We start from the raw sequence: 15,319 nt of genomic DNA on the forward strand, positions 1-15,319 counted from the left end.
ATGAAAGAAAACAAAATGAGAGAGTCTTATTGGTGAAAACCTTCACGGGCACCATAAGGCGAGAGTGAGGTGAGAGAAAGACCAAAATAAGAGAGGCTTGATGGTGAAAACCCTTCGGGCACTACAAGTCGACTAAGGATTGTGAATCAGATCGGATAAGCGGAGCATTGAAGCCCAGTTTCACGGCGCAAAGGTACAACAAGAGCTGAACATCAGATTTGCTTAACAGAATAGGCTGCAGGTGCATGTCAAGGTCATCAGAGTCGGTATCCACATCCGATAGGTTTCTACTTTGTAGTTTTCTTGTTAGGAATCATCTCTTTCCATTATCCTTTACTCTGTTCCTTTTGTCTTGTTTACTCCCTCTTCCTGAGTCTGTTTGGTCATAACAAGTGAGAAATGACTTCAAAATCTGCCACCAGCTTTCCAATTGAACAAAACGGGATCTGGCTAGCATATCAAATCGTCATAAGTCAGGAAAGAACATCAGGCACACTGAGTTGGCAATAATCTACATGCTTTGGGATCCTTGTGAAATGCAAGGGCTTGGTATATGTCAATTCGTGAACAACGCAATGAATGAAGGGTTTAGGTGAACTAAACAAAGGTATTTTCGGTGAAACACGAAAGGTTTGGTACATATCAAATGGAGGGTGTTTGGATCAGAGATATTTTCTGCGTTAAGGGTAACAAAGAAAGTGGTTAGCAGGGTCTCCCAGTGGGAATCAGTTATCATGGTGAGTGAAGGAACAATAAACTTCAAGGCCGAGGCTAGTGGTTAAGTGAAGAAAGAGCATCATATGCACGGTTCCGTGGGGGCAATAGACGTGCTTTGGGATTCATATTTGACATAAAGGTTGGGGAGATGCCAGTTCACGCAATGCAACAAATAGAGGATATCGGGGCTGAACGGAGAAAATGTATTTTATGTGACGAGGATGACACAGAAAGGGGTTAGTCCATAAACAAGCAAGGTCTTCGAGTGGAAATCAGTCATCTTGGCAAATGCAGAAGCAGCCGCCTCAAAGTTCAAGGCCACAAACTAACCACCACATTTTAAACTCACAAGTTTTCTTTGTTTGAAACAGGAACAAAGCAGTGCAAGAAGGTTGGTTCAACAATAAGAAAAAATAAGAAAAGAAAGAAAAAGAAAAGGAAGAAGAGGAGAGCCGACAAAAGGGAAGTTTCTCAAATCTTTGCCCTTGCCTGTCTTGCTAGTGTGCATAAAATGCTGCCATTGCTTTTCACATTTTTTTTCCTCCTAGGATAAAAAGTCCTAGTCTGATGAATTTTCCTCCAGATGAAAACCTAGTCTGATGAATTTTCTCCTAGGATCTACATCTTAGTCCGATGAATTGTTCTCCTAAGATAGAAGACCTAGTCTGATGAACTTTCTCCTAGGATCAAAATCTTAGTCTGATGAAACTTTCTCCTAAGATAGCAAGATAACAAAAAGACCTAGTCTGATGAATTTTCTCCTAGGGTCTACATCTTAGTCCGATGAATCTTTCTCCTAAGATAGAAAACCTAGTCTGATGAACTTTCTCCTAGGATCTAAATCTTAGTCTGATGAATCTTTCTCCTAAGATAGAAGACCTAGTCTGATGAATTTTCTCCTAGGATCTAAATCTTAGTCTGATGAATCTTTCTCCTAAGATAGAAGACCTAGTCTGATGAACTTTCTCCTAGGATCTAAATCTTAGTCTGATGAATCTTTCTCCTAAGATAGAAAACCTAGTCTGATGAACTTTCTCCTAGGATCAAAATCTTAGTCTGATGAATTGTTCTCCTAAGATAGAAGACCTAGTCTGATGAATTTGCTCCTAGGATCTAAATCTTAGTCTGATGAATCTTTCTCCTAAGATAGAAAACCTAGTCTGATGAACTTTCTCCTAGGATCAAAATCTTAGTCTGATGAATCTTTCTCCTAAGATAGAAGACCTAGTCTGATGAATTTGCTAGTCAAATGTCCTTGGTTTTACTCACAAGAGACGTACATTCTAATCAAGTCTTTAGTTTTGCTCTCATCATTGCATCAATAGCTTAGGTGATCTACATTTTGCTAACAACTCACAAATCTTCCTAGTGCAAACTGGGGCAGAAAAGTTTCTTTGTTTTTTGCCTATTTTGTTGAAGTCAGGAGCCCGCCTGGAGAACAGAGGCATTTATTTCAAATTTTAGCAATCAGGAGCTCGCTTGGAGAACAGAGGCATACGTTTCAAGTTTCAGCAATCAGGAGCCCGCCTGGAGAACAAAGGCATACATTTCAAGTTTCAGAAGTCAGGAGCCCGCCTGGAGAACAGAGGCATACATTTCAATTTTCAGCAGTCAGGACCTCGCCTGTAGAACAGAGGGAGTACAATTCAAATTTTAGCTTTCAAATTCTTATTAGCATTTGGTAATATGATGCCCAGTCACCAAACTGGGGCAGAAAATTTTCTTTGTTTCTTGTTTATTTTGTTGAAGTCAGGAGCCCGCCTGGAGAACAGAGGCATATATTTCAAGTTTCAACAGTCAGGAGCCTGCCTGGAGAACAGAGGCGTACATTTCAAGTTTCAAAAGTCAGGAGCCGGCCTGGAGAACAGAGGCATACATTTCAAGTTTCAGCAGTCAGGAGCCCGCCTGGAAAACAGAGGCATACATTTCAAGTCTCAGAAATTAGGAGCCCGCCTGGAGAACAGAGGCAGTTATTTCAAGTTTTAGCAATCAAGCATCACCCGGAGAAATGGAAAAACATCTCAGATCACAATTCAAGACAACAACAAAGGAATCCCACCAGAAGAATACAAGTCAACAAGGCAACAAGAACCACAAGAGAAAGTTTGAAGATATAGATAGGATCTTTTGTAATTCATAGATCATAGCTTAGTCTAGCTTCTTTTTATTTTTGACACGGTGTAATAAGGGGGTTCAGTAAGCAGTAGCAGCAGCAGCAACAGTGAAACCACAGCTTCATGGTAGTCCCAGCTACCAGACCTTCCCGAACTACACTGACCTGATTCCTTTTTAGCCAAGGATATGTAGGCAACCTCAGAAGCAGGGTGCGGTCAAACTTTTCAAAAATGCTTCACACGGAGTATTCGAACGGACAAAAATCGCTCGTATTTGCTCACTTATCTTTGCACGAAAACTCTTCGTGTTTCCGAGCAAAGAGGGGCAGCTGTGAGCACGTGATTTTGCCCTATATGAATTACTCCCATAATTTCAAACAAAATAATTTCTTTTCATTATTTGCAATTTTGTGGATTTTGTGACATTTTATGTTAATTGTTTGCATTTTGTTTGTGCATTTTAATTAATGAAAAATACAAAAATACTTGGCATTTGCATTTAGGGTTTAATTTCACATTTTAGGTTTAATTAGTAATTAAGTTACTTTAAAAATAAAGAAAATAACAAAAATGGTTCTTTTGCATTTTTGCTTTTAATTTATCTTAGTTTGCTTTTAAATTAGGAATTAGTTTATTTGGAAATCAATTAGTATAATTTTAGAGTTAATTTGGGTCTTTTACGTTTAATCTTGCATTTAATCAGAAAATATATATAAAAAAAGAGGGGAAAAGAAGGAAAGGAAAACCAACAAAAGAATTTTCATTAATTGAATTGAAAATGCAAGAAAAGGCATCAGACTACCCAAAATCAAGCCCAATCTCGCCCTGAAACCGGACCAAAATGCCCAGCCCAATTGTATTACCTAGTCCGGTCCAGCAAATGACCAAAACAACGTCGTTTCTGTAGAATAAATCTGAGCCGTCTAGGTTCTTTTGATCGAACGGTCAGGAACTGATTTCCCCATGGTATAAAGATGTCCTAACGCTACCCTACCCCCTCAGACCCCCCTTACCCTCTCATCTCTCTCATCTCTCATCAGAGACTCGTAACGCCGCCTCCCTCCGCCCTAGACCGCCGCTGGAAATCGCCTCACGGCGGCGGCCGGTCTCCAAATAACCCCAAATTTACACCTCATGCTCCTCTCCTCCTCCCCTTTTCATATTCATGTCCAGTTTCCCTTAAAAATTACCCGAACTCCTCGAATGTCCAAAACCCTAAACGTCGTCTCCGCCGCCCACGGCGGCGCCACCCCCAAACCTTACCGGATTAACATCAGGGCCCCTCCTCACTTCTCTCGTTCCGAATCATCAGTACCCTTCACATCATCCCAAATCTTCTCCAATTTCAAATCGAAGAAGCGCCAGAACCCTAGAATTCAAATTCCTTGATCTCTGCACATCCTTTTGAGGTTTCGAGTTGAAATCCATTCTTGGTTCAAACCTAGGTGAGTTTCTCCTCTTTCCTTGTTATTTGAAATTCACTGATTTTTAAAGAAAAGGTCTTCTGATTAATTCATGTTTCATTGGTATTATTTGTTTGGCAGTGATTATTGTTCTCAATCTTGAGTTAGTTTGTTTTAGGGTTCTGTATTGATTTGAATCCCATGGTTGGTAATTGCTTTCGTCACAGCTTGACTGGTTTCGTTCATATTCTTAGATATAAGTAGCTTCATTTTGTTATTTGATTTTTGTTTGAATTGCTGAACTTAGTTGGATTTAATTTCCATGTTCTGATTAGTTGGTATGAATGGTTAGTTCAATTTTAGGATTATTTTAGATTTAGCTGAACCTTTAGTCCCTGTTGAGTACTTAACCGTGGTTATTTGACCAAGGTAAGAGGGATGGGGTTAATTGAGATAAGATTAGTAATTTCAAATTGAGTTCAGGGGTAGTTTGGGTATTTAGAATTGGGCAGAAATGTTGTAGGTTAAGCTAGAACACCCTAGACTCTTCTAGAACAGGGCCTTAGTTATAATTTCAGAAGTTTAGGGCAATAACTTGAGAAGCAAGTCATAACATTAAGGGCTATTGAATAAAAGCTGAAAATAAAAAGAGGGGGAAAATGGGTAATGAAATCTAGAAGCTTCCCCTTGATTTTCTGCCTATAAAAGGCACCCCCCCTTACCTTCTTTTGCAAGTTTTGAGCATCTGAAAAGTTCCCCAAAAATTCCAGCCTCTAAAATTTCCCAAAAACACTTTCTGCAAGTTGTTGATTGTTGTTGCCTCCCCTGCTGTCTAACACTGCTGACCTCCTTTGTTCTCTTGTTCACTCAATTCCAGGTACACACCTTGAATTTGACTTGTTGTAGCTTTGAGTTGGGAATGAAATAAAAATGCTCACACATTTGCTTCCAGATCTGTGCTTGTTTGGATCATCATGTATCTATAGTTAGATAGGTGCTGCTGATATGTGTTAGTTTAGTATAGTTTGGCTTTGGTTTGTATTTACATGAACTACGGACTGTATAACTGGACTCAATAACTGGATTGTTTGAGACTTTTGGACTGATGATTGTTCATCTAGTGTTAGCCTTAGTATAGCGTAGCTTGATCTCATGTATTAGCTCAATTTTTTTTTATTGAAGATTGGTATCAGTCTGAAACTGGTTTTGAAATCATAAACATGCATCTGTGATTGATGATTGGGTATTCAAACAGTCATGATAAGTTAACAGGAGCATCAGTTTTAGTATGGTTAATTCAAGTCTTGTTGTCATATCCATTAGAAGGTTAAATTCAAGATAAGCTACTGATTCGAAATGGAATCTAAAATGAACTGCTTGTTCATATTAGCGCTAGATCAAACATGTTTTAGAGTTCAATTGCAGTAAATAATTTAATTGTTCACCTACATGTTTAAGTCACGCATGAGAATCCATAGAATGTGTTGATTGAAACTGATTTGGTTTTGAAGTCTTAAATTCAATACGGTTGGCTAAGTATATGAGTCGAGTATGCCTGTGATGATTAAATTCAATGCTATCTGATAAAATCAATATTTGGAGTTTAAACCAGTCCCCCATTTAAATAAGCTGTGAATCAAAATTAATGGTTAGAAATCCATATAGAAATCAATATTCAATTGTGGGCTCATGCAGGCCAAAACCTGACAGCCTTGTACTTAAATGAGATTTGAGCCTAGAAGTTTGTATGCCAAAGGCCCAACGCAGGCCGCTTTTCATAAGCTGATGATATTCTCATATCCCTGGGCCAATTTTCAAGGCCCAAAAGTGCTGAGAGCTGGAATTTCTATTAAGATTATGGGATTAAATTTGTAACATAGGTTTTGGGTCTTCTAGTTAAGTAGCATGCTTGAGTTAAGAGGTTTGCCTCTTGTTTAAGTGTGGACTTGAACTTGATGCCCAAAGTCCTTAATCACTTTAACTAATAGCAATCCATATTGTTAATCAATTAGGGCCCTTTTAGAGACATTCCATACTAGAAAACAATAGTCTCTTTAGGATGGCCTTTAAATAAAACGAGGTGCGCCACGCCAAATAAAACTCATAAATTGCGTGGCCCTATTTAAATATTTATATTAAAATACGTAAAATTTGGGACGTGCCATTTAGCGAATTTTCATGGCCTCCCACAAAGATAATAACACGTTAGTTGCTTTAGGCGCGCTTTTTAATAATTTTACATTCCTAAATACGGGTGTGCATTTCATGCAACCCAAATCCAAATCCCAAAACGTTGGATAAAAATGTGTCGAGGATCCAGGTGCATTTCATGTGACGTGATCCGAAAATACATTTTTAAACGACGTTCACTTTCTTAAAAATTTAATTAAAAGCGGTAAATACTTTTAAATTGCACTATAGGATAACATGTATTAAAATCAGTTTGTAGCCAAATATAGCAGTTGAGCGACCGTGCTAGAACCACGAAACTCGGGAGTGCCTAACACCTTCTCCCGGGTTAACAGAATTCCTTACCCGGATTTCTGGTTCGCGACTGTTAAACAGAGTCAAACCTTTTCCTCGATTCGGGATTCAAACCGGTGACTTGGGACACCATAAATCTTCCAAGTGGCGACTCTGAATCTCTTAATAAAATAAATCCCGTTTCGATTGTCCTTTAAATGGAAAAACTCCTTTATTATACCCTTCACGGGGTGTAATAGCGAAAGAAGGAGGTGTGACACTAAGTTCTATTTTTCCAAGCTAGAACAAGCAACATAGACATGGATTTAGTGTTTGCAACCAAAAAATTAATCAATAAAGTTGTTACAACCCATATTCACGTATGTTAGCTCATGCCATAAGGTAGTCGACATAAATCCATGAAAAGATTATCTTTAAGATGATAAGAAGTTAATCCTATTGGTCTTAAATGATACGAAGGTGTATAAGGTGGTTAACAAGTATTAGAAGTTAAACGAATCAAGGATGTTGTCAGCCGTATTTTCGGGTAAACCTAGAGGTGCTTAATACACTCAAGAGGTAGTGTTTCAAGGTATTTGAATCATATAATATCTGTATCATATGTCTTGAAGTCAAATGAGTTGTGAGACAAAAGTCGATAAAAGTTGTCGCGACTTAGGTTCATAATTTTACTTAAACATTAGGTCAAATGTTACTAAGTCTTTCTCCCAATTTACTTAGAATTATGGGATGATCTACCCATCAAATTGAAGATCTATGAGTCTAGTTTCCAACGCAATAAACCGTTTGTTGATACGATCTCGGAGTAGAGAGATATTCGTGTTTTTGCGAGACTGCGCCAAGCACCTCTCTATGGATATATATATATATATATATATATATATATATATATATATATATATATATATATATGATGCCTCCAACCCGTTTTAAGTCATGTTTCACTATATTCAGACCTTAGAACCCTAGGAACAGCCTCTAAAGGTTCTCTCAAGATTCAAGATCCAAACAAGGGGCAGACAACACAAATCAAGTGTCGGGAATTCCGTGGCGCTAGTAAGTTTCTTGTTCTTCTTGTTGTTGCTCATTTTTGTGTTGTTCCAGCTCGTGTGTGATACGAACTATGAACCAAAACACGGATATGATAAAATACACGGAATTAACAATAAGAGCTAGACCTACAATTGATTGGAAGAACAAGAACCAATTAGGCTCTAAAGCCTAATTACCTCTATGAACTCAATCAATTGTAACCCTAAGCTATGAAAACCCTCAAGAGATTGGCAACTCTTAAAAACCCGAATAAAGTAATTAAGCAATTAAGCATTCACTACTAATTTCTCACCAACTAAGACTAATTTAGCACTAATGAAAGCATAAACAAGGCAATAAAGGAATTAAAGGCATAAACATAAATGCATTAATTAAAAGATAAGGAAAGAGTGTGAGACTTGCATGTCTTCAAGTTTTATCATTCATCAAGTCTACCTAAAATAAAAGCCTTAAGGGCTATTTATACTAGAGTGGGTATTTGGCTACAAATGACCCAAATACCCCTAAGCTAATTCTAAGGAGCTTAGTCATTTATTACAAGTATAGCTTTCTTGATCTTCACTCCTTTAAATCACTCCAATGCTATGATGTTGACTTGGAAATTGTTAGGCATGCTTCTCCGGCATGTATCAGTGTGGGAGGTTGTTTTAAGGGGTTTATGTTCTGTAAATACTCCCTCAAGTTCTTAATATCACCCCTAGGTGATTTCAATCCTTCTAAAGTGATTCTAGTACCGAAAACCCCTAATTGATTGCTAGTTTCGCTTCCTTGTTGTTGTGGAAGCATTGGAGGGATATTTCATGGACAATTAAGGTCAAATTGGAGTTGTTCTTTCTGTCTAAAGGTAAGGAACCTCTTACTCTACATGTATTTAAGATTATCCAAGTTGCGGCTAAGTCATTGAAGCTAGAACTTGTGAAATATATGTCGAAAGGCTTGGTAGTAATGTTATCGGTTGGTGGACTATTTTGGAAGGTTCAATATGGTTAACATTGATGTTGTTTGGGATGTTTGGTGATTGTTTCACTTGTGGGAAGTCATATAAATAGGGTAGGTTTTCTCCGTTTCATCGTAAAATAGGTTGTGATCGGTACATAATAGTTACGACGCTTAAGCGTTAACGATAATGTCATTTCTCCTATTGTAGACTAAGAAGTCGTGACATTTGCATAGCTTGAGGCTGGGAAGTATATACAAGGTATGTGAGGCTATCCCTTTCCTTCTTTTGCATGACTCTGATTGTACATAATGTAATGAACGAGCTTCCAAAGATACTCTTCTCTTAGAAGCTAGCAGTACTTACATTGTTTCCCCTCTTATGGAGCGATTGATGTTGATGTTGCTTCTCTTTGTTTTATGTTATCAATGTTGTCGGTACTTCCTGATTCTTATAAGATTCATGGTGAAGAGTTAGTCCTAATAACGTGTACAGAAGATACCGACCTTACGTCACTCCGAAAGGTTTAAAACGTGATTCCATGAGTCCATCATGCATTATATATATGTATCTATTTTACTCTACCGAGTCGAGCTATAGTCGGCCGGGTACGACACCTATTGTGCAACCATTGATCAGTTGGGTTTTATCGAGCTCCACGTGGCTGGGTATGATTCTACCGAGCCTTATGATGGCCGGGTACGTTTTTACCGAGCCTATTATGGCCGCATATGATATGATGATAATGATGCCCACATAGGCGTATAGTTTAAAAGTTTATGTATATATACATATGTATCATACATTTCATGTCAGCAGCCCTTAGAGGTACCCAGATGTTACAGGTTGTATATTCTCTATCCCTGCTTACATTACTATTCGTACTTATGGTTCCTTGCCTTACATACTCAGTACTTTATTCGTACTAACGTTCTTTTATTTGTGGATGCTGCATCTCGTGCTGCAGGTCCTGATAGATAGGCAGGCATAGCTCCCCCACGTAGTAGGCTGTCCAGTTCAGCGTTGATTGGCGAGATCCCTTTTTCGGACTTGCCGTGGTCTTGGTATGCATTTTTGTTATAGACATTATGGGTATGTTGGGGCCCTGTTCCGGCAATATTACAGCACTTATGTTCCTTTAGAGGCTCATAGACAGGTGTCGAGTCATGTATAGTTTGGGTCGTGACAAAAGCATGGAGTAATTATATAACACAAAGCTTAATCAAATTTTGAATTTAAGGAATAGGGCAGTTGCACTAAGGAAGAGAGCTAGGGATTTGATAAAGGTGATAGGACAAGCTTCCAAACCTGCCTTGGTCTAAAATAGGGCGCAAGCTAGGGACATTACTATATGAATGAGACTTCACCCTTATTACATTACAAGCAATACCTCAAATTCAAAAAATGCTCCTCTAGTCCCGAGTTTGGTAAATAAAGCCGTGGGAAAGTTTTTTCTTCCGGCCTTTAAATGATAGGGGGAGTCACTCTTGCATTTTCTCTCTTGGGTAGGTCAGTCTCGCTCTCTTTTGTCGGTAAGTATATCTGTTATGGTATTGTTGTCGTGCCGTTCCAGTAGTGTTTGTTAATTTGTAGTTTATTCATATTAATAACCCAAAAACATAACCACACTTAGAGTTCACAATCCTAGCTTAAAAATTTAGCTAGACATATAGACATGTGATTTTTGACCCTCCCCAAGATTTTCCATATTTTAGCACGTAAATATTTAATTTAGGCCTAATATAACTATTTCAACTAATTTTTACTCTTTTACTTCATTTTATTACAAGAAAAAATAAAAATTACAAAAATTGTTCCATTAATATTTTGTAGTCATTTTTAATCTTGAAAAATACCAAAAAAAATAGTTTATTTTAACGGTCAGTCTTATTTTAATAGTTATTTTACTTAAGTAGGACTAATTAATAAATAAGATCATTTTTAATTTCGTTCGGGGGGAAAGAATAAAACTTGGGCCGGGCAACCCATTTGTAGGCCTAATTTTGGACCTAGCCCATAATTCCTATGCCCATACCCCTAACCTAATCCCTATCCCTATATAATAGTACATAATCCCTAAATAGACCCACACCCTAAAAAACTGAGCGCCGTTTTCTCTGAAAAAGATCAAAGAAAAAAAAAAGAAAAAATGGAAGACTTCTGATGGCGCCGCAATTTGCAAAGGACGGACCCCCCCCCCTCAAAATTTGATCCTCTCCTTCACAAAAGAACCCAGCGTGAGGACTATCAGCTGCTTTGGGCCTAAAACCTAGGCGACAACTCTAAAAAAAAAACGTCGATTAAAAGGAGACGCCCGTAACTCCATGGAAACTCCTTCCTCTTCTTCAAAATTCTAGCAACAGCTCACCTCTGCCCAAAGGGCTCTGTTCCAGATCTGAAAACACCATTGGAATTAAAAAAAAAACTTTCTCTTGTAATAAAAATACAGCAACTGCCGCGGATCCTCTTCCTCCAAAAACGACCTCCCTTAGTCCGAAAACCCAGCTGAAAACTCCATGAATTCACGCTCAAAACGTCCCCCAAAAGTCAGCCTTTAAGCTCCTCAAAATTTCACCTGAAACCAACGTGAAAATTGGCCAAGACGCGACTAAAAATCAGCTTGGAACTCAGCTAAAATCTGACATTGAAATGCACCAAAATCAGCCGCGAAACAACTCCTTGAATCTCCATGAAAAGCCATAGCAAAGCTGCTCAAAAGCTCCAAAAAGAGAGCTGAAAATCTGCACGAAACGCAGCCATGAACCTCTGTTATCACCACCAAATCAGCAGCCTCAATAACATCCAAACACCTCTGTTTTCCTCCCCTCAAAACAGCCATGAAGGCTGGCCATTTTCGCAGCTCTTAACCACCCAAACATGCCCCCCAAAAAACTCCAAAACTCAGCACCTCTAACCAGCAAAAACGCCTCCAAAACACCATCTTCAATCGAGTTTTGAGGTCGCCGGTTCGAGGTTCGGGTCAATAGCTCGTTTATTTTGCTTTGCTAGTTTTTGAGATCTTATTTCAATGTTCATCGAAAAAATTCAGCAATAAAGGTCAGTTTTCTACTGTGTTTTTTTTTTTTTGAGTAGTAATAGGATTATATATATACATATAATAGTTAAAACAACATTACATAGCGTTAGGGTCACTCAATTTGACATTGTTTTGGGATAGACCCATATGCAAAATGGAGTTATTAGGGATGTTTTGGTTGCCCATTTCTTTTAGCATATTACAAGCAGAAATAGGTAATTCCTTAGAGCTTTAACTAGTCCCGCTCATGTCCATGGCCAGCAGGTTATGTACACAAAATGGCGGTGAAACATATAGTTTTAGTTCCTCCGGCTTATAATATTTTTCTTTATTTTTTACTTCCTTAGCTAATGCATCTGCGATTGCATTTCCTTCTCTAAAGTTATGCCGTAGTAGTAGGTGCTTCTCCTGACGCATTAACAACCTGCAAGAGTATATTAGATTAGCTAGGGTGTTGTGGCCATTGTTGATTGCATTGATTACTTCGGTTGAGTTTGTTTCTACTTCCAATGGAAATAGGTTGAACCTGTGCACCACTTGTAGTCCGTCATATAGTGCCTGCAATTCAGTGTGAAGGGGAAAAAGACTATAGCAAGATTTCTGAAATCCTATTATCCAATTTCCTGAGGAACCATGGAAGATACCACCTATGCCATTCCTTTTTTTGTCAAATGCCCCGTCTCTATTGAGCTTAGTCCAGCCAGTTTGGGGAGGGTGCCATTTAATAATGATTTTGTTCTTAAGAGGTGTGGTGGCCATTGTTGAGCTCATGAAATGAAAATCTATGGATTGATTTATTAGTATTTGTAAGTTGGGAGTGTTAGTAATGTTGTTGCAGTTGTTATTATTCCGGTTAATCCATATTCCCCATATGATAAAAGGAAAGAGTTGATGCCAGTTGATATAGGGAGATTGAAAGCTAGTATTGCTTTCTTTTAGACGAATTAGACAGTGTTGATTGTTTGGTGGTATGGGGTTCCTGATACCTAGATCCTTCCAAGGATTTTAACAATGGGACAATTTGTGAAGATGTGCGTGATGGATTCATCTTTATTATGGCACATGGGGCATTGGTTATCTATATTAATACCAGTGTGATAGAGATATTGACGAAATAGAATTCTATTATGGAGACATTGCCAGAGAAAAAAATTATTTTATTAGGGCAGTGTAGTTTCCAGATCCACTTAAAGTCATATTGATGGTTAGTGCTTATTTGGAGTAATTTGGCGCAAGATTTACTGGTGTAGTAGCCATTAGAATTAAGGTTCTAAATTGGGGTATCACAACACCCCGATTTCAGTGGCATTGGAATTTGGTTGATACTAGTAGCTATATCCTTAGGAATTTCGAAGGATATTTTATTAAGGTTCCAATGGTTTTCAGAAATGATGTCTTTAACTTTCATGGTTCCTTCTTCTTTTTTAAGGGGACCTTGGATAGTTAAACGAAGAAGCTTGGCATCCATTTGGAGTGCCAAACATTGAGGCTTGAACTTTTGCTAGGTTGCCAAGTAATACCTTTGGAACAAATGGACCAACCTCTAGTGATACTTTTCCAAGTGAAAGAAGTATTAATAAGGGGTTTGTTACTGGCGTATTTTTTTTTATGAGGATTTTGGACCAGAGAGTTGAGGCATTAGTCATGACTCTCTATGCAAGGTTACTTAAGGAGAGTAAATTCTTATTTTTAGCTGATTGCAATCCAAGGCCTCCTTGATCTTTTGTAGTTGTAACATTGGCCCAGCTAAGGTAATGGATTTTCCTTAACTCGTTGGTGGTTCCCCAAATAAAATTACGTTAGATTCTGTCTATATCCTTAAGAGTTTTTGCTGGGAGGTACGTGTAGTGCATTACATAACTTAGGATGGAGTTTAGGGTGGAGATTGCTAGAGTTGTCCTCCCAGCAATGTTGAGGAATTTGGCTTTCCAAGAAGAGAGTTTTTTATGCATGTTTCAATAATGAATTGGTAGTCTTTGTGGGTTGGTTGATTGTGGAGAATAGGGTATCGGAGGTATTTTCCAAAATAGCTGCTTATTTTGATGTTGAAGATATTAGCAACCTCTTTTGCTAAATTAGGAGGATAGTTTTTGGATAGGATTAATTTGGATTTTTGATGATTAATTTTCTGCCCGGAGAGGTTGCAAAAAAGATCAAGGCTCTTTTTTATGGAATTGCACGATTTCTCATTAACTCTAGCCATCAGGGTGAGTTCATCTGCAAAGAATAGATGGGAAATGTCAGGGTCTCCCGGGCTTAGGTGAATTGGGTCCCATTGGTAGATATCAACCTGATGAGATATAAGTCTTGAAAACATTTCCATGCAGAGTATGAAAATATAAGGGGATAGGGGGCATCCTTGTCTAATTCCTCTACTTGGACTGAAAAACTCCGTGACAGAACCATTGACTAAGATAGCTATATTGCTAGTGCTGATGCAGTTCATAATTACTTTTGATATTGATTTAGGAAACTTAAAGTACTTAAGGGTTCGGTCGATAAAGGACCATTCAAGACGATCAAAAGTTTTTTTCTAAATCCAATTTCAGGATCATATTGGCTTTTTCCCCTTTTATTTTCTTTAATTGGTTAATGATCTCTTGCACTATGATAGCATTGTCGCTAGTTCTCCTCCCCTTGATGAAGCTAGTCTGATATGGGGAGATTAATTCATTTAGAAAAGGTTTTATTCTATTGGCAATAATTTTAGTAATAGTCTTATAAATAGTGTTACAAAGACCTATAGGTCTAAAGTTTTTTAGGTTGTTTGCATTGATGATTTTGGGGATTAGGCAGATGTAGGTTTTATTCAAATCTTTTGGGATGGAGTTATTATTGAAGATTTGCATGCAGATATTGATAACAGAAGGCCCCACTATGTTCTAATATTTCTGGTAGAAAAATGGGTGAATACCGTCCGGACCAGGTACCTTGTAAGGTTTAAAAGAAAAGATGGCTCTTGTAACCTCAGAGGCGAGTAGTGGGTCGTCCAAACTTCTTAGGTCAATTGATTGGAAGTTTGTTGGATCATGGCAGATACCTAGCCAATAAGAATATTCATGGGAAGTTGTGAAAGCGTTAAGGAAGAAAGTTTGGGTGTGTTTTAGAATTTCTAAAGGGTCATTGATCCAGTTACCTTGGTCGTCTTTGACGAAAGAGATTCTATTGGTTCTTCTGTTATTAGTGGCCATAAAGTGGAAGAATTTTGTATTATCATCTCCATCTTGAATCCGCGATATTCTAGCTCTCAGTTTGCAATAATCATCTTCAATTTTTAGGAAGTTACTATATTCTAATGGGAGAGATCGTTCCAATTCTTGGAGAAAGGCACTATAAGGGTAATGCTTGGAATCTTGAATACCTTTTATCCTAGCAAGAGTCCTTTTTTTCTTTTTAAAAGATCACCAAAAATGTTATTCTTCCATTCTTTAACACTGTTAATAAAGGTGTTAGAAGAATCCTGGTAATTAGAGTTAGTCCAATTATCTTTAACTAGATTGTTAAAAGTAGGTTGGCGACACCAAAAAGTTTCCAATCTGAAAGGCGTATTAGGAATATTCGATTTTTTGGGACT

Source organism: Nicotiana attenuata, unplaced genomic scaffold (assembly GCF_001879085.1).
Source record: "Nicotiana attenuata strain UT unplaced genomic scaffold, NIATTr2, whole genome shotgun sequence".
NCBI lineage: Eukaryota > Viridiplantae > Streptophyta > Magnoliopsida > Solanales > Solanaceae > Nicotiana > Nicotiana attenuata.